At 47.0% G+C, this 25886-nt stretch overlaps 1 long non-coding RNA gene across 1 annotated transcript; it reads right to left on the bottom strand.

Moving 5' to 3' along the window:
• Window positions 1–6924: 6924 nt before the first annotated feature.
• Window positions 6925–23396, bottom strand: LOC119435890 (uncharacterized). Its single transcript, XR_007464762.1, has 3 exons — window positions 23115–23396; window positions 7841–8384; window positions 6925–7031 (listed from the first exon to the last, which is right to left on the bottom strand). It is a non-coding gene; the product is annotated as an uncharacterized LOC119435890 (long non-coding RNA).
• Window positions 23397–25886: the final 2490 nt, after the last annotated feature.

Genomic DNA, 25886 nt, shown 5'->3' on the forward strand with positions numbered 1-25886 from the left:
GGGGGCCTTTTTACTACTTCCTAAAAAGTTATTTGTACGGCCGCTCGCAGGTGATAGCTTTGGACAACCAGTTATTCATCAATATCAAATTACCTCTAAAAGCTGGAGTGCCTCAATATATTTATAAATCACTTTTCGTCAGTGGTATCGAAGTGTTTGATATTTCAGTATGCCGATGATACTGTCCTTTTAATAAAACATGTTTGTTACTCAAACGCCATTGAGTTACTTCAAGAGAGTGTGTATGATGCAATAGCCTGGTTTGCTAACAACTGTTTGTCACTAAACAAGAAAAAAAATGGTGTGTTTTAGAAATCCGCTTTAGAAATCCAAATTTGCCACTGTTTCTGCACTGTCCAAATTGCCAATCGTGTCAGTGTGTCCCCGTAGAATATGTCAACTCTATTAAATACCTTGGTGTTTTCTTTGACAGTGATCTCTCATGGAATGAACATATGACATATATTTGCGGCAGGCTCAGAAGTGTTTCATCGCTACTTTTTAACATTAAATTCTTGTTCCGATGCCTGTAAAAATCACTATTGCGCACGCCTTAGCATACAGTGTATTACGTTATGGCATTACATTATTCGGTTTTTGCTCTTCTCGATGGCAGTGTCGAATTGATAGAATTCTAAAATATATATTAAAATCTATTGCATATAACTCTTTCTCGGCTGACAATGTCAACTTAATTATACGTCTCGGTCTTCCGTCATTTAAAACATTGTTCACTGAAAAGGTTGTGGTAAGATATTTCTAGAAGCCCGACTTTAAACAGGAATATATTGCTCCCCGTGCCCTGCGGAAAACAGTGCGTTTTATGGTACCCTACTGCAATACAATATTTGGGAAAGCTAGCAGCTGTGCTTATGTCCCAAGAATATTCAATGACCTACCTGATCATGTATTTACTGCAACCACAAAACGAAACAAGAAAAAAGATGTTGAAGGCATTATAATCTATGTATAACACTAAATATTGTTGTCTTTCCTCGTTATATTGTTTCTTGTCTATCTGTGTCACTGACTTCAGAGAGTTTCTGTGTTATTTAAACTTCATTTTCTTGATATGAGATTCACCAACTTTTAATTGCTATACGTGTGGCCATCTGGTTTCGGCTTGCCGACGTGCCGGGCCAAGTCACGCAAGCCATTTCCTTGGCTTTGACGGGCCTGCCTTCTGATGTACGAATACTGTAAGATGGCAATAATAATAATAATAATAATAATAATAATAATATTAATAATAATAATAATAATAATAATAATAAATCTCCCTCTGGTCTGTTGTGCGTGAGTACAAAGGTGAACAGTGCACTTTCTCAATGCTTTTGCGGGGGGCTCACGCGTAATTACGGCCTTCCAGAGGGCATTGTGTCGATCGACGGCCAGGGAATCCTATAGGGCATTGTGACAATGGATAGGGAGTTACAGAAGGCTGTGTTGCGATGCCACCGAAGTTCGTTGGAAATGTCTCCCGCACCTGCCATATACATTATACACGTTCTCAACAACCCCCCGACACGGCGTGAAAGACAGCAGCAGCGGCAGCAGCAGCAGTCGAAAAGTGGATGGATCGGGCAAAGAAAATTTCTCTTTAATAAGACGAAGGAGAGTTGACGTGGCCTTGGAAGAGGCAACAGGTGCGCTTGAGCCCTTGGTGGGGGGAGGCGAACCGGTGGCATCGGCAAGAAGGAGTTGAACAGGAGGGGGACACCAGCGGTGCCGCACCTGTCTGGCTTCCTTCTTTACGCCCCGCGGCTGCGCTCAGGGATCTTTGGCCAAGGCTCGTTCCGGCGACAACGGCTCCATTCTACGCGACCGGGACCTCTCCCATGCCTCATCAACGCTGAACCTGCCTTGCCCTAGGCTACGATGGCACCGCCGATGCAAAAATAAGCGAGCGACACTGAGTGCTAAAATAATTATTACATATGGTTGTGACAGTGAACCTTACTGGGTGATTCCCGAATCTACTAGCCCATTATTCCAATACCTGCAATGCACAGCTAGATTAGCTTAACCGGCGCATTATGTTTACTTACTGGTGTTCGTCGCATGTAATTTATTTTTTTCTTGCAGTTAATAAATGTGTACGTGCTCTTTCTCGATTATATTCCTGTTTCTGTCTGATACGCCGAGAACTGTTGCAGACCGACACATTTTTGGGCCCAGCACAGTGAAAATGGAAGAAGCTGCCAGGATGAAACGCAGAAGATTAGGTGGCACTTGAACAGATGCCATGGCCGTGAGTTTGCTGGCGCCACCGCCACGCCATGCCATGAATCTATCGACCAGACACGCCACAAACAGTTCGTGTGTGTGAAAAGAGGTGGCGCCGTATGCTTTTCTCAACTTAACTGCGCTTTTATGCAGTGGCGTGGCCTTGGGCGAAAATGTTGCCTTGCGGCAGGCGTTGCTCAGTGTAAAACAATGCTCAAAGGACGCAACGGCGCGTTTACGGAACGAAGGCCGGCGACATCGCACGTTCAGAGTTTTGGAAACAGGTTGTAAGCAACAGCCGGTAGGATACGTTTTGGTGGTTTGTTAGGCGTCACTGCTTTACAATGTGATGTACAGCATGTTTCCTTGAGAAAGGAAAAAAAATGCACGACTTTCAAAGTTAAAGTAGTTGTAAATTGAATAAACGGTACGCTAGCTGCGCGAATTAGGCTTGTATTGGTTGTTTGTACAGGGTGGCCTGCGTAGCTTCTTTCAATATTTCAAAATATACGAGTGTCACGTAGATGGACCGAATAAAGGCAATCTTCTTTGGCGTTATTGGAGCAAGTCAAACATTTTTTTAGTATTTCGCCTAATTTGGTTAGTTAATAGTTTTTCTCAAATATCCAAATTATCAATTAGAAAATTGCAGGTCATCAGCGTGACTAGCCGCGCGGCACGTTTTTTTTTTTTTTGCGTTTCGCGGGCTTTCTTTCAGGCTTGGGAAAAGCGTGCCTTTTTTACATCTTTTTTCGTTCCAGCTCGACCAGTCACTACATCTGCCTTATTCGTTGCCCTATACGAAGAGGCACCAAGCTCACCACGTATGGGCTTAGTCACGAAGATTTCTACGTGCATCAAAACATCATTCCAGTTACTTAAAAGTGGGCGTGCAAAGACGGACGCAAGAAGGAACGAAACGAACAAAGGATGAAAAGGACGGCGTTTGTGCGGTCAGTTTCCTTCTTTATTGCGTCCGTGTTTGGCATGGCACCCTTTCAGTAACATGAAAGCTACGTTAGTTAGGCGTGATAATGTTGAACTCCCCTGGACATGTTCGAAACAGGACGCCTCCGGCTACTCATTTTCCTTCATTTAGAAAATGTAAATCTGTATTACGCAAATAATTAAAGCATTGTTAAATGATATGGACGATTATAAAAAACTAGAGTTCAGCCTGTGCTGAGCGAACAGAGCAACACAGAACAGAACAAAACAGAGCGAGAAAGGCAAAAATTCAAGCAGGAATCAACCCGGGACAAAAGCCATGGGCCGATGATTACTGCTATGCACAAGTTCATTGAAGCATAAGGAAAGTTACACTGCTAGGGCACCAACCATGGGACAGTTTACTTTATTTTATTCATAAATTTGTGAATAGGCCTTCTCAAATTTCTGTTAGCATTGAGTTGTCGAATGCTTCGTTTTGAATGTTTGCCTTTACCCCCTTTTGGTATTTTGTTTAGTGCACTTTTCGAGCAACCCAGTGTGGCCAATCTCCCCTGGGAATACGAGCTGTGGTTTGAGGCAACAATAACAACAACACCCTTTATAAAATCCTCCCTAATGTTTTGAGCACGAACATATATTCAGGTGAAATCAGATCACTTTATTGCAACATCGCAATCCAAAGAAAACTTATGTTGAGGGCCGTGGACCAATAGCCACACAACGGCTAATACTAACAAAGAAGTCTTGTCTGGAAGGAACGCTGCAAATTAGAGGGCACCAACAGCCTAGAGTTAAAGTAGTTCACCAAATGCCATTTGATTGCAGCAAAATACCGAAGTCGGTAGCGTTAGTAGCCGCCTTTGGTGGGTCTAAGAGGGGAAGTCCATAAACGCGTTGACTCTGTTCTCGTCCGCCATTCGACAGGCATTCGGCGAGGGGCTTTTGCGATGAAACACAGTGTTTCATGCACACATAGTTTTATTGTATATGTTCTGCGCTCGGCACAATAAGTCTTTTGACCTCTTCATTGCCGAGATGACCTTCTCGCTGAGAGTTCTCGCATTTCTTTTTCGATTTTTAAGAGCCGACAACAAATTGATGCTTGTTGTTCCATGCTCGGTTGCACGTTCTTCCAATAATTCGGTTTGTTGTTTCTCAAATATGACAGTATGACTGGGAAACCACCGACATGGAAAAGCAATTTCATGAATGCCAGTTCCGTCACTAGTATCTATAATCCCCGCAATCTTAACCAAGTTTTAGTTGTTTAGACTTTGCAAAGTAGCTCAAGTGCAAAGTGCGAACCTGCTCGAGCACTTTTCGGGAACTTGAATCGTCGCAATAAATGTTCTTGCTTTTATATTCGCTTGTAGTATTGCGGTCATTGGTTTATATTAACGCGACAGATTAAATATGCGTTGCACGCTTAATGTCGCTGCACGAAAATCACACACGGATCTGCCTTAAGTGCAAGAGCCATCAATGCACAGTTGCTTTGTGCTGGCGTTCTGGATGTAAATGGAGAAGATTGCTAATTGGTGCGGCAACGATTGGTCAAACTTGTAACTTTTGAATCAAATCTTTCTTTTGTAGCTCGCCGGGTAGTCTCAGTGTGACGAGAAGGTATGCCGTCTGCGTATTGGCACGTCAGTTTAGACGTCAAAAGACTAAAAACAAATTTTACCACGGAAAGCATTTTACGACAGGTGAGATAAAGCTGTGCTGAATGAAAAATATGCGCGTTCGATGGTGGGATCTGAACAACAATCCCACAGCACAGCCACTCATAAGGCAAGAGGCTCTGTTTCGCTTATGTTATTTATTGCAGTGCACTAATGACTATTTCTGATAGCACAAACAAATAAGTTGTTTAGAACTAATCCCACTTACACCCCGACCAAAGGCATACAATGACCCCCATAAAAGTTCCTACTCACCCTCGGCATGTGTTGTTCAGGCAATAACCAACTTTGCAGGAAACACGAAGATGGCAGTAATACAATAGTTACAGATGCATCCATGGCATGACAAAAAAACAAAAACAACCTCACCACTCCTTGTCTCGTGCAAGCAACAGCGCTTTTAGACAGTTGGCGCGTGCACCATGCCGCGTCAAGTATAGCCACAATTTGCTTTTAAAATTCAAAGCGTGCCTATTTCTCCCGTTTTTTCTTTGAGAGATGACAGGCTTAGACGCTATGTGATATTGCACTGCTGTGGGGATCAGCTGAAGTCGTTGACAGAAAGGCCACGTTAGGCGTCGCGTGTTCGCTAACACCACTACACACAATAAAAGCTCGCCACACATATGCGAGAAAGTTCAATGTGCAGCCGGGCGTATCGCCGTCTTTCAGTGCTCGACAACGAACTGCAGTCATATGACAGCAAAAAAATAAAAGAAACACAAAAGTTAGTGTAGTATGACATAAAACAGTAAAAGCTTCGGCAAGTATATCCGATTATATCTAAAGCATCTTTTTCTCGACATTTCAGGAAACTCATAGTTATGGATAAATTCACAGTGGCAATGCTTCATCACAGTGTTCAGAAACGGGAAACGGGAAGCTAATATGCATCCGAACAATTACGAATGCAGATTACAGCCGTTAGTAAGTGCGTTGTCATGAGCGCGTCTTTTCACTCGTTTCCAGGACTACGTGGCGTCCGAACACGTTATTTTTCATCGAGATACAATAGAGGGTCGCTCGAATTTGCGTACTCTTGACACACCACTTTGTCAGTTGGACATGCACACACTTATTTCACCCTGTGCACTAAGTCATTATAGCACTTTTTGCGTGCGTCATCGCCAATTAATATTGTATTGCACGTCGTAGTATAAACGCATCTTTTTTCATGACAGCTGTACATTTTAATCGTAGGCCGGTACAATCAAGCTATTATTTTTCTATAGCTTTCAATTTCACGCTTCTTTGTCAACGCTCCACATTTATCACCAGTATCGGCTGGTCGCGAGCGGTGGATGATATAAAAAGAATATAATCTAGCGAAAAGACGTGTGCATTGACATTTGCGACACTTGTGAGAACATCGATGCCAGCGATGTGACTTTGTATGTTCACCGTTATTTGTATGTTCTTATATTATTGTGTATTGCATATTTCTGTGGTGTCTGTTTTTTTACACGCATTGCATTGAACTTGTGTTGTGAACTGAGAAGTTTTTGTGTCACGACTTGTCAACTACTCGCGGTAATTTCTTTTTGAATGTCTTTGTATTGCCAGGACTTTGTTATTACAATACTGTTGAACTTTTTAATGCACAAAATTCATCCTGACCTACATCTAAACAGAAGTAAAAAAAACTTACCTTATACCTGTCCCAGAGTCGTTGTGCGCTCTAGCCCGCCGTTGGCTGTGGCCAGTATTAATGTTTCGCCTCTAGTACTAAGTAGCTTCTGCCGATAATATTGACAGGGTTTGCGGCAAGTGGCGATGCTTAGTTGTGGTGTTCCAGCACGTACACGACAAGACTGAGTTTCATATTCTGTTACATCATCGCATGCGTCGACATTGATGTGTTCCAAACGGTTTCTTCACTACCAGCTTACAGGAACCTGACAAGCAAAAAGTTATGAAGACAACATCTATGTTTTTTAAACGTCGAAAACTTCATGGGTGGTAACAGTCTGGCTTATAGAAAACACTCTCAACAAAAGAACATTTTCCAGGACAAATCGAGTATATCCGCAGAGCACCTGTTTTAAAAGACTAGATAACTCTTTATTGCGCTTGCAAAGGTCACTTCTCCACGGATAATACGGTTGTATGGTTTGTAAAGTAATATTTTCGGCGCAGACAAGCCTCTGTCGCTTTTCATATCGTCCGTTATTTCTGTAAGAGAACGTAGGAAAATGAATAAGCATAACACCGACAGTTCAATATTAACAAAAATGGAAGTGGCCGTTAGTCTAATATGGCATAGCATTCGCAAGTGTAGGGAGTCCTGCCAATTTTGTTTCAGTAGGTTTGTTTCAGAAGTTTAAGGTAAGCTTCTGGCAAGTATTTATTTGGGGCCAAACAATGGAAAAATTGCCAATGAGCTCCTAAACTGAGCCAGACAGGTTCCCAACAAAAGGTTATAACAGCAGGTTGTGTCCGGTATTTTTGTGCGATCTTTCATCCAGAATTGTTAAAGAATTTGTTTACAGAAGCAATTGCAATAATTTTTTTTCAAAGTATGAAGGAGTTATCACACGTAACCTACAGCAATTAGGAAATTTCCTGCGTGCTTCCGGAGCATTGGCATCGTTACAATTACGGACATACGTCCTTTCTTTCGCGTACACTATTTCTCCCCCCAAGTTCCATCTTGAAACATGTGGGACATCTGAAACGATGAAGATTTGGATATTTCCTAAATTAAATACCAAATAACACATTTGTCCTATTTTACCACAAGTGTGCCTCATTGCCCATACTGCTAATAACGTTTCCCACATGCGAATATGACATGTTCAATATGCAATTTAAGTTTAACTCCACGAGCTCCAATGGTAGTCTCAATAACATTTCATCGACCTCTGGAACGGACGTTACAATACGAAAATTCTCCGCAGCATTTAGTCGCAATAAAATCTTCACTTTTAAACTTTTAAGCATTCTGCTTATCGTCTTCCTTCGTAAATTATTCATTTACTCACACTTCCGACGGCGAAGGAGGATCAGATATTGCACAGGTGTACCGAGACCATAGCCGTAGTTGAGGCCGTATGATCCTAGGCCGTATCCGAAGCCGTAGTTTCCGGTGCCGTATCCGAGGCCGCCAACGTTGTGCCCATAGACGGGAGATAGCTGCACATTTGTACTCTCGACTGGAGTGTGATACGTGGTTGTCACCTTCGTCAGCGTCACTGGTACTGTAGCAAGTGTGGTAATCGTTGCTGGGGCATGGTAAGTCGCAGCCACTGTTGTCACGCCTCCGGGAGCTACTACAGGCGACACAGCTGGAACTGCGTGTGCTGTCACCAATGGTAGGGAAGGAACATGTGCTGCGCCTGCGGGAACGAGAGAATAGCCCTGCGCCGGAGCGTAGCCAACACTGTGGGCAAATCCAGTCACGGTAGAGTATCCAATGCCTCTAGACACGCCGAAGTGGCTAACACCGTAGCCGAGACCGAAGCCAGCGCCGATGTAGCTGGCGAACGTGCCGGTAGTCATTGACAAGACTACAAGCGCCGTTGAAATCTAGGGGAAAAAGCAGCCCACATTTACACTCCGCCAAGTTGAAAATATCAGAAAACACTGCTCTATCGAATATTAAGGGCACACGAATTCAGATTTTTTCTAAACTTCTTCAGGGACATAAGCAGAATAGTTTTCTGAGTTCACAAATAAGTACATGATCTGGAAAGCTTGTTAGCATAAGTGCCCCTGATACACCATTTCGCTTCTACATAGCCTATGTCACTATCAGCAATGAAAAAAAAAGAAGTTACAGAAATTAATTTACACAAGAAATTGAGTTGGACATGGGAAACAAAAAGTAAACTAATATTGAATCACATAACATAACTGACGTCAGAGAATGAAAACATAATTAAAGTTCACATGCACACTGATTTTAAGTACAATGAGGGTATGTTGCGCGATCATTCCCTTTGTTTCATCTCGAATAATAACATTGATAATAATGTTAACAATAATATGAAAACTGACCCACAGTTCTCGTCTCTGCAGGGCGTAAAACTAATGGTGCATATCTAGTGCTCCCACGTCGCTCAACACAAGCAAATGATGATTGGACTTGCCCTAGATTATACACGGAGTAATTGAGGATTCCCACTTTTATCCAAAGTCGATGCAACATAGATTAAACGTCTATTATTACGAGCTAGTTAACAGAAACTTTAGTTTTATTTCATGGTCCAATCAATTAAGCATCGATATTTTCTCTGTGCCTTCGAACCCCTTTCACAAAGATAAGTTCATCTTCTTTGTGGTTCCCCGATAATCCGATGCGCCTGGCCACACGCTGAAACGGGACATTAGGCCCGCGAGATGTGCGCTGCGCACCAGGGGCGTAGCCAGAAATGTTTTTCGGGGGGGGTTCACCGGCCCGACCAGGGGGGGGGGGGGTGGGGGGCAAGATTCTGCTTTTCTCTCCGTGACGTGATCGATAATAAATATCGGTAGTTTAAGCAGACTCTGTACATGTATATCAAAGACATAGCCCCCCCACCCCTCGCGTGTGCGTGTGCTTGCGAAGAAATTAAGTAAAAAGTAAAGTAAGATCAGAAAAAAAATGTCACAGTTTCGCCCTAAGGGCGAAGCAATGAATGCGATAGCAACACAGCAATGTCATACGAAGTAAGGTGAGCGGCTTTGGTAGCAATATGAATTGTAGTAAACATGAGCTGATTAAGTAAGCAGGTGTGCTGCGGCGTAAGTAGACCGACATGAAGAGAGACTCGATGACCACGAGAAGGCGCGTGTGAAACAGTGCTGTTGATAAAAAGCGCTTCCCGTGGGCAGCGCGTGCGAAGGGACACACCTGTGGCGCTGCACTGCCGATCCGGGCAGCATTGCATGTGTAGCGTGCGTTGGAAAATGTGGCCCTACTATTACTAACTGAATGAACAAGCGTTGTGTGAGCGCGCACAAACAAACATGAATAGATCACACTGAATGACTGCAGACAACGACCGTCAAACGTCTGGCAGCAAGCGGATACGCCACAGCGGGCGAAGGTACAGTCAACCACAAAAGTTTGCGGACCACGCGAGCACGTGCCAGACTGCCTATCCGCGCCACCTAGTGGTACGCCACCTAGCGGCGACAGGGGCGCTCTCCCGGATATGAGCCCTCCTGGTACTCGCCTGCCTGTTAATTTTTTATTCCCGTGCATGACATTGTTAGTTCGTTGTGTTGACGCAGAGCGCTGTCTGCGATAAGGCCGCCACATATCTGGCTTGATAGCAGTATCGGAGCAATCACTGCAACCTTTGTCGACTGGTGTGCCAGTGGGTAGATAAGTTTCACGAAGCGCTGCGACGATTTTTTTACGCGACGTTTTGTGGCGCACCTTGGTTGGCAGCATCTTGGTCCAATGAGTGTTGCTGCTTCTGCGTCTTGAGAGAAAGGGTAGGGAGGTGTTTCACTGTCATCAAAAATAAAGAAAAAGCGGATGCATAGAAAATTTTCTTTCACACATAGGCACATCTTCGCATCAGTCGCTGAAAACGTAGTAGACTTGCTTCAGGCCACGTGGTGATTGCCTATTTGGAAAGATGCCGCTGCGTGTTCCACTTGACGAAAGAAGGCACATTGTGCGTTTATTTATAGAGGGAATACCTCAGCGCGAAATCTGCCGCCGAACCAACAGGAGCCGGACTGCCGTGAATAGGATTATTCAAGCTTTCCGCGACGATGACAGATTCACAGATATGGAGCGCAGTGGGCGTCCAAGGGCCACGACTGAGGAAGAGAACCGCCTGATTACGGCCGCCATCGTGGCTGATCCTTTTCAAAGTGCAGAGGATATCCGAGAAGCGCTCTCGCTCACGGTATCGTCTGAGACTGTAAGAAGAAGGCTGAGTGAGCTTGGCCTGCAGTCTTTCGTAGCAGCACAGAAGCCCTGCCTCTCAGACAGCCAGCTACAAGAACGACTCATGTTCGCTACAGCAATGAAAGATTGGACAACAGAGAAATGGGGCGATGTCATCTTTAGCGACGAGTCAACTTTTTCCACGCGCTGGGACCAACAGAAGCGGGTTTAGCGTCCACTAAACTGCAGGTGTGTTTACAGTGTATTGGCAGTTAATTCACGAAGCTAATTCTGCATCACAACATGTTTCACGTAAAATGAGCTTTTGGACATTACGAGATTTTTCTGTAGTGGTATTATGTTGAAAACATTAACGATTGTTTCATAGTACTACTTACTCTGAAGCTAATTAAAAGCTGCCAGTGGGTCTTTCAGTACTATCTAATGATGTTTGCACGTTTTCTATTGCAACTCTATAACAGCATTATAAAGTTCATACGCAAGAGGAATCACAACATTTTTAGACGCGCCGCTGGAACCCAATTGTATGCTATTTCTTGCAGATATCTGCCTAATTACACACAGAGTGTTCTATCCAGTGGACGGTGTTCCGTGAGTGTGTGGGGAGCAATCAGCAAAGATGGCCTTGGTCCCCTTGTGCGTCTGGAAGGGCCCTTCACTGCGTCACGGTACTGCGACGTCATCACTAGACACCTCGTTCCGTATGCGCTGGACGGTCCCTTCAGCGACGGCTGCTATTTTTTTCAACACGACCGCAGCCCGATCCATAAAGCACGTATCGTCCAGTCATTGCTAGAAGAACATGCTGTTTGCCAGCTTGAGTGGCCTCCATGTGGTGCCGACTTGAATCCCATAGAAAATGTCTGGGGCATGTTGAAGAAACGGCTGTCCACACGAGCCAACCGCGGCCGCACGGCCGATACGCTGTGGCAAGCGATCGCACAAGAATGGGAAAGCCTGCGCGGTCGACCGGAGATTACTGAATCTTTGTACGAGTCGATGCCCACACGCATCAATTGGGTGCTAGAAAACGGCGGACATTTCACTTCCTACTAGATCATTGAGAGACCTATGTTTCATGACACTTCTGTAAATGTCTTGTGAATAAATTCATCCCCTTCAGACACGAATTATGATGCACTGTCTGCAAATGCGTCAAATGCGCATGGCATCATTTCAAGACGCTCACTATTACATTCCAAGAAAGAAGACGAAGCAATGTGCTGTTTTGTGCGAGTATCAGTAAAAAAAATTAATTAGCGTATAACTCATTATCTAATTATTCTGAAATCCGTCAGCTTCAATGCTTGCATAAAAAGAATCAACTATTAGGCCCGAAACGCATGGACACTTGCTTTTTCGGTTGTATTCGTGTCGACCGGAGAAAAAAAATACTCTTGACGTTGGTCTTGGAACGCGGCACGTCGAACGATTGTCTAACATGGTAGTGTCTCCAGCAAAGTGATCATCTGCAGCAATAAGCAGGACAATGAAGTTAACTGACCGCTAGTTGTCCCATCAGGAAGCGGACACGAATGTGCACACTGAGTTTTAGGTCATTTGAAGAAACACGTGGCGTGGGACGCGCCTCCGAAGTTCGAGTCCCCAAACGAGGACGCCGTGTCGCAAAGGGTTATAAAAAGAGTCATCGCACCCGATTATTTCTTATTTTTCTAAATGTAACCACTATAGCAGCGCGGTGGTTCGGGCTTTGCGCAGCAAAACCTGGGCGCAGGCGATCAAATCCCGGCCGCTACTGTCACTTAGCGATGGGGGAGGAACGGAAAAATTCTGCCTACTGACTAAGCATCTGTGTCCCATGGCTGCCTCACCGCTCACTCACGCACTCACGAAAAAAAAACAGCGTGGCTAAGCGAAAATAGAACTGATAACAGCCGAAGAATACGCTGTCTGATTACTTGTACTGATATTCTGCTCTCAAAATATAAGCAAGTAGCCCTGGCTAACAAAGAGCGCGTCACGTTGAAAGAGATAGGTAGAAAATATTTGCGCACAGTGCGAAAATAGACAGGCCATAGATTTAAGGAGGGATGCGTCTTCAACGTAGCGCTGCTGTCGATCGCTGGTGACGTAGCGGAAGTGTCGCGAAGAGGCTCTTGGCCACGCGCTCGCGTGGTCCGCAAACTTTTGTGGTTGACTGTACGTGCGGTCTATCGCTTCAACGGACACTGAGCGGCGAATGCACGGCGCATACAGGTCAGAGCCGTGTGGAGATAAGAGACGGTGCGGACGAGCGACGAGCGCGGTTGTTGGCAGAGTAGAAGTGCGCCCCAGCTCCCTCCGGCGCTGGCTTCCTGCTTTCTTGCTTGCGCGTGGGAGATGAGTGCGTTCGCTCTCCGTGATAGCGCGCGTCCCTGCACGCTTCCGCTCGGACAAACGGCGCGCGGCGAAGATTTTATCTAAAGGGAACCTCACGGCGACGCCGACGGCAGAAATCCGGTTAAAGTGACCATATAATTGCTATCGCAATAAGATACAGTAAGTACGACAGGTACAGTGGCCGCTTGGAGCAACGGTCTCTCATCGCGCCACTGAATGGACCAGTCTTCGAAAACGCATCATTGAGACGACCCGTACGTGCGATCGGAGAAGACATCATTAATTGTTAATTTCCGTTAAGCGTAGATGGCCTCGTCCTCGTCGGGGCCAAATTCGTTTCACAAGTCAAGGACGGCTATACGCGTGAAAATGCACGTGTGACCAGGCTATACCGACTCCCATAGCAATAGCTTGTTCGCTGCGTCTTTGCGCTAGAAAAGTTAAATACGCGCAAAAACGCGTAATGCCTTTTTTTCGAACCTTTCGTCGCCCTGCTCCCTCATACGAGAGGGTTGCATTTCCTGCGGCAAGTGCATGGGCCGCTGTGTCTTCTGCTGTGTGCGAGCGTGCAGCCGTCATTTGCCTTTACTTCAACAGATTCAGAATCGTACAGAATATTCCACCGCACAGCATAGATATGGCATGTGTACGCATTTTAAGTAGTGCGTGCAACTCATTTCTGCTTCACTTACGCCAGTGCAAACAGGAAGCGGCCTTGTACCTCACAGAATCTCGACTGATTGGTGTACTAGTGATGCAAAAATGAACTCCGGTCTTGTTCAGTGCATAGTGCACATAACCAATTTCACAGGACGCGTGAACTCCGACGAGAACTGTCAGCGCCTGCAACAAGAGTTTACTTACGCTGTACTGCGCACAGCAGTAATCCATGCTTGTCGGCTGTCTGTTTCGTGCATTCTGTTGCGAGTCGGTGGAATTTCATTGCTGTTGTGATGTGTGGTGCGCGACGGTGATATTTGTGGTGTGCGACAAGGTGCGGTACATTCAAACAAGAAGCAGACAAGGAGAGCACGCGCCGCTCTACCGCGCCGCGCCGAAAACGACGACGCCGAAGACCGTCCGGCGCGTGAACACGCGGCACAAGAAAAATACCAAAAGAAAGCGAATCCAATCACGAAGGAACACGGAGCCTCGAGCAGCCAATGACAAATCGACGAATCGACCAGAGCAGCAGAAAAAGGAGCCGCGCTGGCAGTAGGGGGAGGAGTTCCAGAAGCGGCACCAGGACAAGGTCGGCCACCGGATCGGGAGTTGAAGACGGCCGTCGGGTTCCGGACCCGAGCCACCAGGACTTCACCCGGCCGGGGCCTCCTGCCAACCCATTCCTGGGCGCCGCCACTCCATCCGTTCGAGAACTGCTGCCCGAGGCCGGCGAGCGTCTGCGCCCGTGGGCAGAACGAGAGCAGTCGGGCTACGGGCCCGAGCTCCACGACCAGCTGCCCGGCCAGGACGCCGCCGCCGTCAACCCCTGCTGCCAAGCCGCCTGCCTTCCCGGGCATCGCCACCCTGCCCGATAATCAACTGCTGCTGCCCGAGGCCGGTGAGCGTCTGCGTCCGTGGGCAGAACCTGAGCTGTCGGGCTACGTGCCCGAGAGCCACGATCAGCTGCCCGACCAGACCGCCACCACCGTCGGCTCGTGCTGCCGAGCCGCCTGTCTTCCCCCTCCGAGCCAGAGCTGCCACGCTCTGACAGCCTGTACGACGTTCCGACACAACGTCTTTTGGTGAGATCAACAACGCTTCTCTCGTCGTCTCGTCTCCGCTTCGCCGCGTCGAGACTGTTGTGCATACGCACACCCGCAGCCTTCCCGAACTTGCCTCATATCATTACCGTTCTAGCTACATGTTTTCATGTTATCGTTGTGTGTTTGTTTTTATGGGTTACTTTTCGCTTCTAGTTTCATTAAAAGTTTGTGTGTGTGTTTCCCAAAAACGGCTTTGTCCTCGATTGGGTTCTGGGAGGCTTCGCCTCAGAGAACCGCCAGAAAACATTAACACAAAAGAACCTGCTCATCACAGCTGTCATCAACCCCTTCGTGTGTACATTTCTGGTTTGGGATTCCACAACAAAACAGCAACTGCCAGCCTTCCGTAATTGCTGGCTTGAGATTCAACAACACAACAGTAATTACCAGCCTTCCGTAGGGGCGCAATCGCAAACAAGAGACGTTTCTCGCGCTGACTAAGCCTACATTCACACTTGGGAAGCGGCAAGCGGGCGGAAAGGCCAAAGCGGCCGGAAAATTTTTTCCGCGCCTGTCCAAGTTGTTCACATTTGTTTTGCTACCGCCGCGGCCGCCGCTGCCGTTTTCGTCCACATCCATCTAGTCTGCGTACGTTTGTCGGCGCGGTGGCGCTCATTATCGCATTATTTCGAGCGGTATGTTCATTCATTGATCACTTTTGATGACGTACCGTCTTCAAAAGTGATCATTTTACGCAACTTCGCGCGTCATCTGCGACCTTCGGTAAATTCCTCGTTGGCGTTCCGTAATTCTCCTCACACGGGCACGGTAGCTCTGAGTCACAGGTTGGCGCCTAGGCGTGATAATATTTCTTTAATAGCTTTTATTTACAAGTTGTAATATCATTTCATCATTTCGTATTGTCGGCGCCTCCAGGACACCAAAGGGGCAACGGGAACACCACATCTAAAACCCGGGCTGGCCCTTGTGTTGGGGCTCGCCAAAGCCTGCGCGTCCTACGTGAGACCTGCGCTCCCAATCTATCGTCGCGACGAGAAAAGCACCCCGCGACTTCTGCAACATACCGTACGCGTGCGAGGAGAATTATGGAGCGCCAACGAGGAATCTGCCTAACTATTGTCTGCCATGGAAGTGGAAGAAGAAATGGCTTTTATACTTCTACCAACTTGTTTTCTAGAAATGGACAGTGAATAAACGTAAGACGCGGACACCTCGGAAACGGCGGTGGTGGGTTCGCCTGGCTTAGCAAAGGCGCGAAAAGTTGGGTCACGCCAAGGCTTCGTTGCCGCACCTCCGGTCGCGCGACGTTGAATACTATCGCGAGTATGGCTGACAGTACGTTTTAGTGCCACTCTTGTCGTAGAGCAAGGGCTGGTTCTTGATCGCGTCGATCAGCCTTACAGCCTACACTTTTGGTGCCATGTTCAATTTTACCACCGGTTGTTTACATGCTAGTGTAGCTTCCAGTGAAGCAGAACGACTTTCCGCCGCGTTTCCGCTTCGCCATGGCGAAAAAATCGGCCCGAGACCGATTTGGCTCGCCGCCTGTTTTTCTGCCTGTTTTGCCGCCTAGGCGGGGGGATTTTTGCAAGATTTTGCCGCTTCCGACAGCCTCGAGACCAAGTGTAACCGTAGCTACAGAGTACTAGAAGGGGCACCCTTCCCGAGCACCCTTCTAGTACACTGTAACGTAGCCTAAGATCCTGCGCGAGCGCGGCCTAACCGGCACCTGAAGGGAAGCGGCGGAAATGTATACCGGAGATTTCTACCACCTGGGGTCTTTAACGTGCACCTAAATCTAAGTAAACGGACCCTCGAGCATTTTCGCCATCATCTAAAATGCGGCTGCCGCATTTGTTGCTTCATTTGTTGCGCATTTGTTGCTTCAGAATGCGGCCGCCACATTCTCGCCCAAAACTTCACAGAGTGTCAAAGCCTTGACAAACACCGTGACAGTTTTTTCCATATGCAGACATGATTCGCTGTAAATTACCAACCCAAACGGAAGCGCCCAGGAATGAAATTGTGATAGTAGCACCGCTTTCATGAATTATGTCAGCGCGACGCGACGAGAACACAGGGTGGGTAATGGGGGGGGGGGGGGGGGCGGAAAAAGTTTCAGGGGGGGGGGGGGTTTGAACCCCCCCGACCCCCCCCCCCCCCCCTGGCTACGCCCCTGCTGCGCACATATCCTGTTTTTGAACAATACTTTCACTGCCTAATTGTTTCTCGTAGATGTTACACAAAAGCTATAGCGCCTGCTCTGAGTGCGAGCGCACAACACAGTTCCAGTCGCTTCACTGTTAGGATTGAACTTCGTAGTTTCCAGTGTGGCACACGCGTGCAGTAATAGATAATATCTAGAAATAATCTTCAATTAATGTCAACATAGTTCCGGAGTGTTCGGCGTGCGACCATGCGGACTTCACACAGGAGCGTCGTAAGCGTGAATTAACTTTTCACAGGGGAGCTGATTTGCTTGTTCATTTCTGACGGTCATTCCTGATCAATAAAAGAAATGAAGAAGTTTTCTCAACTTTTTTCTAACCTGCCACGCACACAGGTCTCCTTCATTTGTCAGACGAAGGCTGTTACACTGTTGAACCCCGCACGCAAACTCCTCCGTCGTTATCTACTCCTGGTGGACCCACCCTTTGCTAACACTGCTGCTACTACCTGAACGGCCCGCATATCCCTTGGGGACGCTATCGCGCGCCAACCCTATACTATCCCAAGGCTGTCCCATAATCGCATTGTCCTATGATCCTATGACTTGCTCAAGTGGGCGATCTGCCGAACGGACCACCGCACCCTGGGGCATTTCCTCACCGCAGTGCTGCAGAACGCCCTCCGAAACACCATATAATTTCTACTATATTCCTCATTCGTTCTTCAAAATCAATTTCACACTGAGCCTCCCTTACTTTAAAACTCGTCCTGCCCATATCATCATGCACAGCTTCTTAGTTTTCTTCCCGTGAGCGCCCAATGCGCGGCGTTCAACTGACCTTTGGTTGCCATTGAGTCCTGACTGCACCCATGACTTCAAGCAAACAACCGCATTTCCAAATGTAAGCCCTGCAAGCATTACACCTTTCCACAGACGCCGGAGCACCTCGTACTTTTTTTATTCCTATAGCGCTCTGTGTTTCAGTATGGCCGAATTTCTCTTCTTTTTTGCCATCATGTTTTTTTTTTTCCTGTGTCTCCAGATACCTATCGCGTTCGTTTATCCATACATCAAGGTACCTGTATTCTTTTACCCGAGCTATTTCCTGGGCCAGTATCAACACTGTCTGTTTACTGTTTTCATTGAATACCATAAAACCTGATTTTTAACACTAAATTTTAATCCTAAATTCTCACATTCTTCTCCACGGATATCAGGCAGACGTTGCATATCACTTTGCTTGTTAGGAAGCAACAAAATGTCGTCAGCATAAAATAAACCTGGAAGCTGCTGCTCAACTATTGTGCCGGCTTATTTGTATGAGAGGTTCAACCCGATATTGATTACTTCTAGAGCCCTGTCCATCCTTACCATCTACTATCGGCCAAAAAAGTAAACGGACCACGGCTCCAGCGGGCGGAGCGGCTGCCTGGCCACAACGGGGCGCTGCTGTCGCGCTCCGCGCCCTTGGGTCGAGAGTGCCGTGGGTGACCTTAAGCTCCTCCCTCACCCTCGCGCTGTGTCTTGTCACGCTTGATAAAATGTCTAGTGCGTCGTCCGGTTGCTCTGCTGCTGGTGGTCGCGATGAAAGGGACCGTGCATAGCAGGTATTCAGCACATGGCGCTGTCGCGCAGTAGCCGATGGCCGCACGGAGGTGTTGAAAGTGCACGGAAAGCTTCGCCGGTGCGCAAAACACGTGACACCATCTAACCTCGCTAGCTCGCTCCACGAAGGTGGGGCGGCAAGATTTTAGCGCATCTCTCGTCGTCAGCTCGTACGCATTCGGATTCGCATTTCGCATTCAACGCAAATGGTATTTTCTCCATAAATCTCCCTCAATAGTTGTATACAGTTGTTGCCTATACCTGCCCATTCCAGAAAAAAATAGCGTAGCTTGCACTGGAGGCACAATTTTAAGGAGACAGCGGAGATGATGGGCACCTAGCTAGTCCTGGCTTTTAGGCTATAGCTAAGCACTACCAAATCATCCCCAGTATTTTCCGTAATTTATTAAAGTGAAGCTTTGTACCTCCACCAGCCAAGGTTTCTGTCGTGTCCGTCGTTGTAATCAAAAAACGATCCCGACGAACCGCTAACAATTGCAGGTATAGCAGTATAGCTTACTTGAATTCAGGCATTCAGCGTACAACTAAGCACTCGTTTTCGCAAGAAAAAATGTCACAGTTTCGCCCTAAGGGCGAAGCAATGCATGCGATAGCAACACAGCAATGTCATACGAAGTAAGGTGAGCGGCTTTGGTAGCAATATGAATTGTAGTAAACATGAGCTGATTAAGTAAGCAGGTGTGCTGCGGCGTAAGTAGACCGACATGAAGAGAGACTCGATGACCACGAGAAGGCGCGTGTGAAACGGTGGTGTTGATGAGAAGCGCTTCCCGTGGGCAGCGCGCGTGCGAAGGGACACACCTGTAGCGCTGCACTGCCGATCCGGGCAGCATTACATGTGTAGCGTGCGTTGGAAAATGTGACCCGACTATTACTAACTGAATGAACAAGCGTGGTGTGAGCGCGCACAAACAAACATGAAGAGATCACACTGAATGACTGCAGACAACGACTGTCAAAACGCTGGCAGCAAGCATACGCCGCTGCGGGCGAAGGTACGTGCGGTCTATCGCTTCAACAGAAACTGAGCCGCGAATGCACGCGGCGCATAGAGGTCAGAGCCGTGTGGAGATAAGAGACGGTGCGGCGAGCGACGAGCGCGGTTGTTGGCAGAAGAAAAGTGCCCCCCCCCCCCCCCCCCCCCCCGCTTCCTCCGGCGCTGGCTTCCCGCTTCCTTGCTTGCGCGGGGGAGAGATAAGAGACCGTGCGGTCGAGCGACGAGCGCGGTTGTTGGCACAGTAGAAGTGCCCCCCCCCCCCCCCCCCCCCCCGCTCCCTCCGGCGCTGGCTTCCCGCTTCGTTGCTTGCGCGTGGGGGATTGAGTGCGTTCGCTCTCCGTGATAGCGCGCATCCCAGCACGCTTGCGCTGGGGCATACGGCGCGCGGTGAAGATTTTATCTATACGGAACCTCACGGCGACGGCGACGCCGACGGCAGAAATCCGGTTGAAGTGTCCATATAATTGCTATCGCAATAAAACCACAAAAACAAGCTTCAAAGTGATGAGCCAACATGATGGATGATAAGGGCTGCGGGCAAACAACGGAAACAGGCTCGGCGCGGTCCGTAAGATTATATTGCAGCTGTTGCAAAGCTTATGCAGCTGCTTGAAAGAGGGTTGACGTCATTGGAAACCCTTCCAGCCTAGTAACTGCTTCGGTTCATTTTCTAGACTACCCCACTAGGGCGTAGTCTAGTAGTGTATATCACACCGATAATAAAGCAGTAGTGAACATTGTTGTGAAGTAAATAATAATAAAGGCCGTGGTTAAAGTTACGTTGTAGTGTGTGAAATATCAAGTGCGCCGCAGTCACCGTGAGGGTGGCGTACAAAGCTTCGCTTTCCAACCACCTTCACAAGGTGGATTGGCGGGCAATTTTTTGATTATTGATCGATTATCAATTAGCTATTGCTTGGCTGTCGCAAGGTATTGGCCACGTATTTGGGCTAGGATAATAAGCACTACCAAGTCATCCCCAGCAATTTCCAGAATTTATTCATTATTGATCGATTATCGATTAGCTATTGATTGGCTACCGATGACTGCCTAAGCTTAAGTAGTCTCAATTATACTTAGCTAGACTTACCCAAGTTCAGCTTCGCTAGTTTACAGATATGTGCCATTGCGCTTGTACCCTTTCTGCACTACCGCCAGGATCGGCCCACATTTTCTGTTGACACGTTACGGACTAACGCTCGGCTTAAACAGCTCCGCTTATAATATCCCACAATATGTTGCGGTTTACGTTGTCGTACGCTCCGGCAATGTCTAAAAAAAGTCACATATAGCGGTCTCCTTTCTTTGGATATTTCAACACACTCACTAAGGACAAATAAGTTATCATTCAGACGGGCCTACCGATTCTTAAACCATTCTGAAGTTATTCCAATATGCCATTATTCTCTTCCCTAAGAACACTCAGCGTCATCTAGCGCCTCCACCGCGAAGCCTGCGCGCCGCCTCCGAAATGCATGGTGTGCCGATGTGTGTGCAAACGCTCAGCAAGACGTCATGCAGTAATCGGACACCTGCCTCACGCTTCTTTCGGACACTCTGCGCCGTCTAGTGGCTCTGCCGAGAAGTCCGTGCGTGGCCTCCGAGACCTAGAAGCGCGGCGCGCCGGTGCCTTTAAACGCTGAGAAATGTTCCCTGCCTTGCCACACACTCCGTGGCACATGCTCAGTGGCCCAAGTTACCAAGTAATTCATTGAGATCGGTACATGCCGAGGGCATTCATGGCACAGCTCGCTTAAGCGTTGGCGTGAAAGGCGTTATTTGAAAAGCAGCACCTATCCAGTGCATTTGTGGTGCAGCCTGATAGTGCCTGGGGTTGCTGTCCTTGAGGAAACCTTTTGGCATGGGTTCGATTCCGCTCATCACTAGAGAAGTTTAAATTTCGTCATTGTAGAGGGGAACATTCCCAGTGGAACATATCTAGTTACCCAAGTTGGAATCAAAGAGGTTAATTGGAGACCAGCACAGACGAAGTGGCGCATACGCAGTGCTCCAAGTCGGCGTCAAAGAGTTTCTTCGAACAGCGGTATGTACCCAGTCCGGCGTCTACAGTGACTCACGTCCGCGTGAAAGAGGTTCGTTGAAGAGCGGTACATATGTACCCGGTAAATATTCTACGATGGATCATATTCATGTCATAAATCAGGTAATAGAGAAATCTGCAGAGTACAATCAACGTCTCTAGGACTTTCATAGAATATGAAAAAGCATTTAATTCACTAGAGAGAACCAGCAGTCATAGAGGTATTGCGTAATCAAGGAGTACAGGAGGCATACGCGAATATCTTGGCATATATCTACAAGGATTGCACAGCAACTTTGATTCTCCACAAGAAAAGTAGAAAGATAGCTATCAAGAAAGGGGTCAGGCAAGGAGACGGAATCTTTCCAATGCTATTCACTGCATGCTTAGAAGAATTATTCAAGCTATTAGACTGGGAAGGCTTAGGAGTGAGGACCAACGGCGAATACCTCAGCAACCTTCGGTTTTCAGATGACCTTGTCCTATTCAGCAACAGCAATAACGGGGCCGAATTATAGCAAATGATTGAGGACCTTAACCGAGAAATTGTAAGAGTGGGGTTGAAGATTAATATTCAGAAGACAAAGATAATGTTCAATAGCCTGGCAAGGGAACAAGGATTCAGGATCACCAGTCAGCCTCTAGAGTCCGTAAAGGAGTACGTTTATCTAGGTCAATTACTCACAGGGGACCCTTATCATGAGAAAGAAATTTACAGAAGAATGAAATTGGGTTGGAGTACATACGGCAGGCATTGCCAAATCCTGACTGGGAGCTTACCACTGTCGTTGAAAAGAAAAGTGTACAATCATTGCATTCTACCGGTGCTAACATATTGGGCAGAAACTTGGAGGTTAACAAAGAAGCTCGTGAACATGTTAAGGACCGCACAAAGAGCGATGAAAGAAAAAATGTTAGGGCAAACGTTAAGAGACAGGAAGAGAGTTGTCTGGATCAGAGACAAACAGGGATAGCCGATATTCTAGTTGAAATTAAGCGGAAGAAATGGAGCTGGGCAGGCCACGTAATGCGTAGGATGGATAACCGGTGGACCATTAGAGTTACAGTATGGATACCAAGAGAAGGGAAACGCAGTCGAAGACGGCAGAAAACTAGGTGCGGCGATGAAGTTAGGAAATTTGCAGGCCCAAGTCGGAATTAGCTAGCGCAAGACAGGGGTAATTGGAGATCACAGGGAGAGGCCTTCGGCCTGCAGTGGCCATAAATAGGTTGATGATGATGATGACATATGTACACAGTGCCACACACTCAGTGAGCCAAGTTGGTCTGACGGCTGGTTTCGAACCCTGTTACCTCAGCACAGCAGCTCGATGCGCTACCCATCCGACCACGAACTACCCAGTGACTCAGCTAGGCGGGAAAACGGTTAGATGCAAACATACATAGAAACAAACATAGATATAGATAGATGCATTCATGCATAGCCCCCGGAACGTGTGTCAAGTACGCTAAATATGCGAACTTATTAAAAGGCTGAAGAGCTCTCACCATGATATTTCTGCGTCTGTCGTCGGTTTTCACAGTCCCTTATTGGGCCGTCCTGGCAGAACTTTATGCGCCAGCGACTGTCTCTCTCCGGCACTACCTTACGTTGGTGCGTTGTTACGGACTGGCACAAACGAGCGCTCGGCGCGGCGTTCAATTTCATTCTGTATGATTAAAACGAAGAAAGGCTTAATCTCTGCCAGAAGAAGGCAAAATAAGAGTATTTCTTCTTTGTCAATGTCATATATCACCGCGCTTCGCTTTAGCAAGTGCGGCACGGTGCCAGCTAGCCGGTAGTGCACAGAAGTAATGAAGCTCTGGTAACGATGACGTGAAGGACGACTTTGCGAAAGAAAAGGAACGTTTAAGTTATGGCAACGTTCGGGAAAGAACACGCAACGCTATGTCGTCGGGGCCGAACGATTTCTATTCACTGCGCGTTTTCGTCCGCCGCGCAAGGAAGGCGCCCTAAAGCTGCATGAACAGAATATTTGCAGACACCCTTGAATTAGGCGTGTGCAGGTGATGTCGATGGCTGGCGGGCGGCTCTCCTGTTCTGCCATGCTGTGAAAAAAAATACAGTAAAAGTAAATCCTTTAGCATAAGCTCCTTGAAGTACTTCATGAAGACTGAGAGAGAGCGAGTTGGTGTGGCTCCATCTTAAAAAAACTAAACTTCAATTACGTCGTATGGTTGCCTCCAATTAATTTTTTAGAACGTATGCGCCGTTGATCGCTTTCAATTAACAGTAAGTTTTTTTGGCTTCATACTTACTTATGGAGCTCACAGGGTCCAGAATACTTTTCAGCGTGTCACGCTTAAGTCCAAAATACGTTTCGTGGTTCTAAAGAGGAGACAGGTTGAATTTAGGAGGAAAATGCACGTCCTCAGTACGAAAGATTCATCATGGTCCCCCATTTCATTTAGAAAATACCTCTTGAGGTATTAGTAAGTATTTATGAGCCAAGAATAAAACTAAGCCAAACAACAATCGCTTAGCCGTGACGGCTCCATAGAAATACAAACACAATGATGACTTTTAGAATGAGGTCTTAATTCTGGTTGGGTCTTGTATGTCGTATTATACTATATGACTAAGAAGGTTAACGCAGCACACACTAGGTGCATTTGGGAAGTAGCTATTGTTGATTTCGTCGGAAGCGATAGTGGCGTAATTGTAGGTACTCCATGGTATTAGTGTTCAAAAGATGTTTCTTTCGTTGAGATAATCTTTTTGTATTGCTGGCTGGGGCAGGTCCAGGGTAGCCTCTAGAGAGATTGGGGGGGGGCTCATCAAAATATACAAAAAAGGGTGAAGGGGTAGGCTGCTTGCACACTCATTACTGTCCGCCGGCAAATCATGGAGGGGGATGCGAGGGGAGCCAGGGACCTCCCTCTGGACCCACAGATGCTGCTAGCTCTCAGATAATTGGCCGACCTGACGCGCGTAACTATATTGTTGAAGAAGTGCACGTTCTCACCACGTCGTAACAGCGTGAGAGTCTGTAGAAGCTGGTGCCATAGGCCAGACAGAAATACATCTCATGTTGAGAAAGAAACGAAAGAAAAGCATGCCATGCTACTTGTCCTAAGTTTAAAATATGCATGAGAGAGAGAGTGAAAGAAGAGCTGAAATGCAGGGAGCTTACCCAGACGTGCGTCTGGGTAACCTTTGTGCTTCAATGCATAAAACGACGTTTTGTTAAGAGAGTAACTGGAACGGCAATGCATTTTTCCGCAATGTTCGGGAATTAATATCTCAAACTAGGATCAACCTGAGAATTCGTTCCAAGTGGATCCGCCTTGCGGTTCTCGAGGGTTATAATTTGTAAACTGCAATATGGACCTTAAGGTAGTTAGTTCAAAAACTAAGTAGTCAATTTTTTTCAATTGGTTGATTATGCATTTCAGTTTCTTGTGCAGTTAAAGTGCGCCTCTTTGAGTAGACCAGCTCATGAACTATAATTGTGCCATATGCCACAGGCAACCTTTAAACATTTTTGAAAGGGTTCCCTGAAACACCTGGTAAAGCTTAAGCAATAACAATAAAGCTCATTTGACATTATCTTCCGAATTCTTATATAAATTTCTCAATTTGTAGAAAAAATGCATGTTGACACTGAACAATAGTGCGGTACGACTCTTTTTAACGGAGTGAACAGAGTGTAGTCCCCGGTGGTGAATCCGTAATGTTTAGCACTGCACGTTCACTGACGTAGAACGAGAACTTTTGTCACTCGGCGCTTCTCTGGTGTGGCCAGGCGGGAAGCAGAGCGCTATGGTCCTGGCTTTCGCTGTTGGCGCCTGACCGAGACATGACCTCAGGCAGGACGACTTGGGCATTATCCAGCGGCCGTGACTTGGGCGACACCAGGCGCTGGGGCGGTACCCAGACCAGCATGCTAAGGCCTTGTCGACGTTGCCTGGACGCGTCCGCACTCTTTTGGGTCCAAAGCCTGTCTGCTTGCGCCGCTCACGCAGCCGCGTCTTTCCCGAAGTGCACTTCAGTTTTTTTGGTTTTTAGCATCATGCTCCTCTTAACTTCTTCTTTGTGTTTTAAATATTCATTCCTGTCGTCTACGAGCGTTTTATTTTGTCATACATGACACAGACTCTTCTTCCTCAGTCTTGAGAAGTACACAGAGCCTAGACACCCACATATAGCCGTAATATCGCACTTGAAGTACATTTCTTGCACATGCATTGTTGCACGAGGTTATGAGTTTTTGCACAGGCACAGTTCGGCATCACACTTAGGATTGCAACACCAACGCT

This window comes from Dermacentor silvarum, unplaced genomic scaffold (assembly GCF_013339745.2).
Source record: "Dermacentor silvarum isolate Dsil-2018 unplaced genomic scaffold, BIME_Dsil_1.4 Seq99, whole genome shotgun sequence".
Taxonomy (NCBI): domain Eukaryota; kingdom Metazoa; phylum Arthropoda; class Arachnida; order Ixodida; family Ixodidae; genus Dermacentor; species Dermacentor silvarum.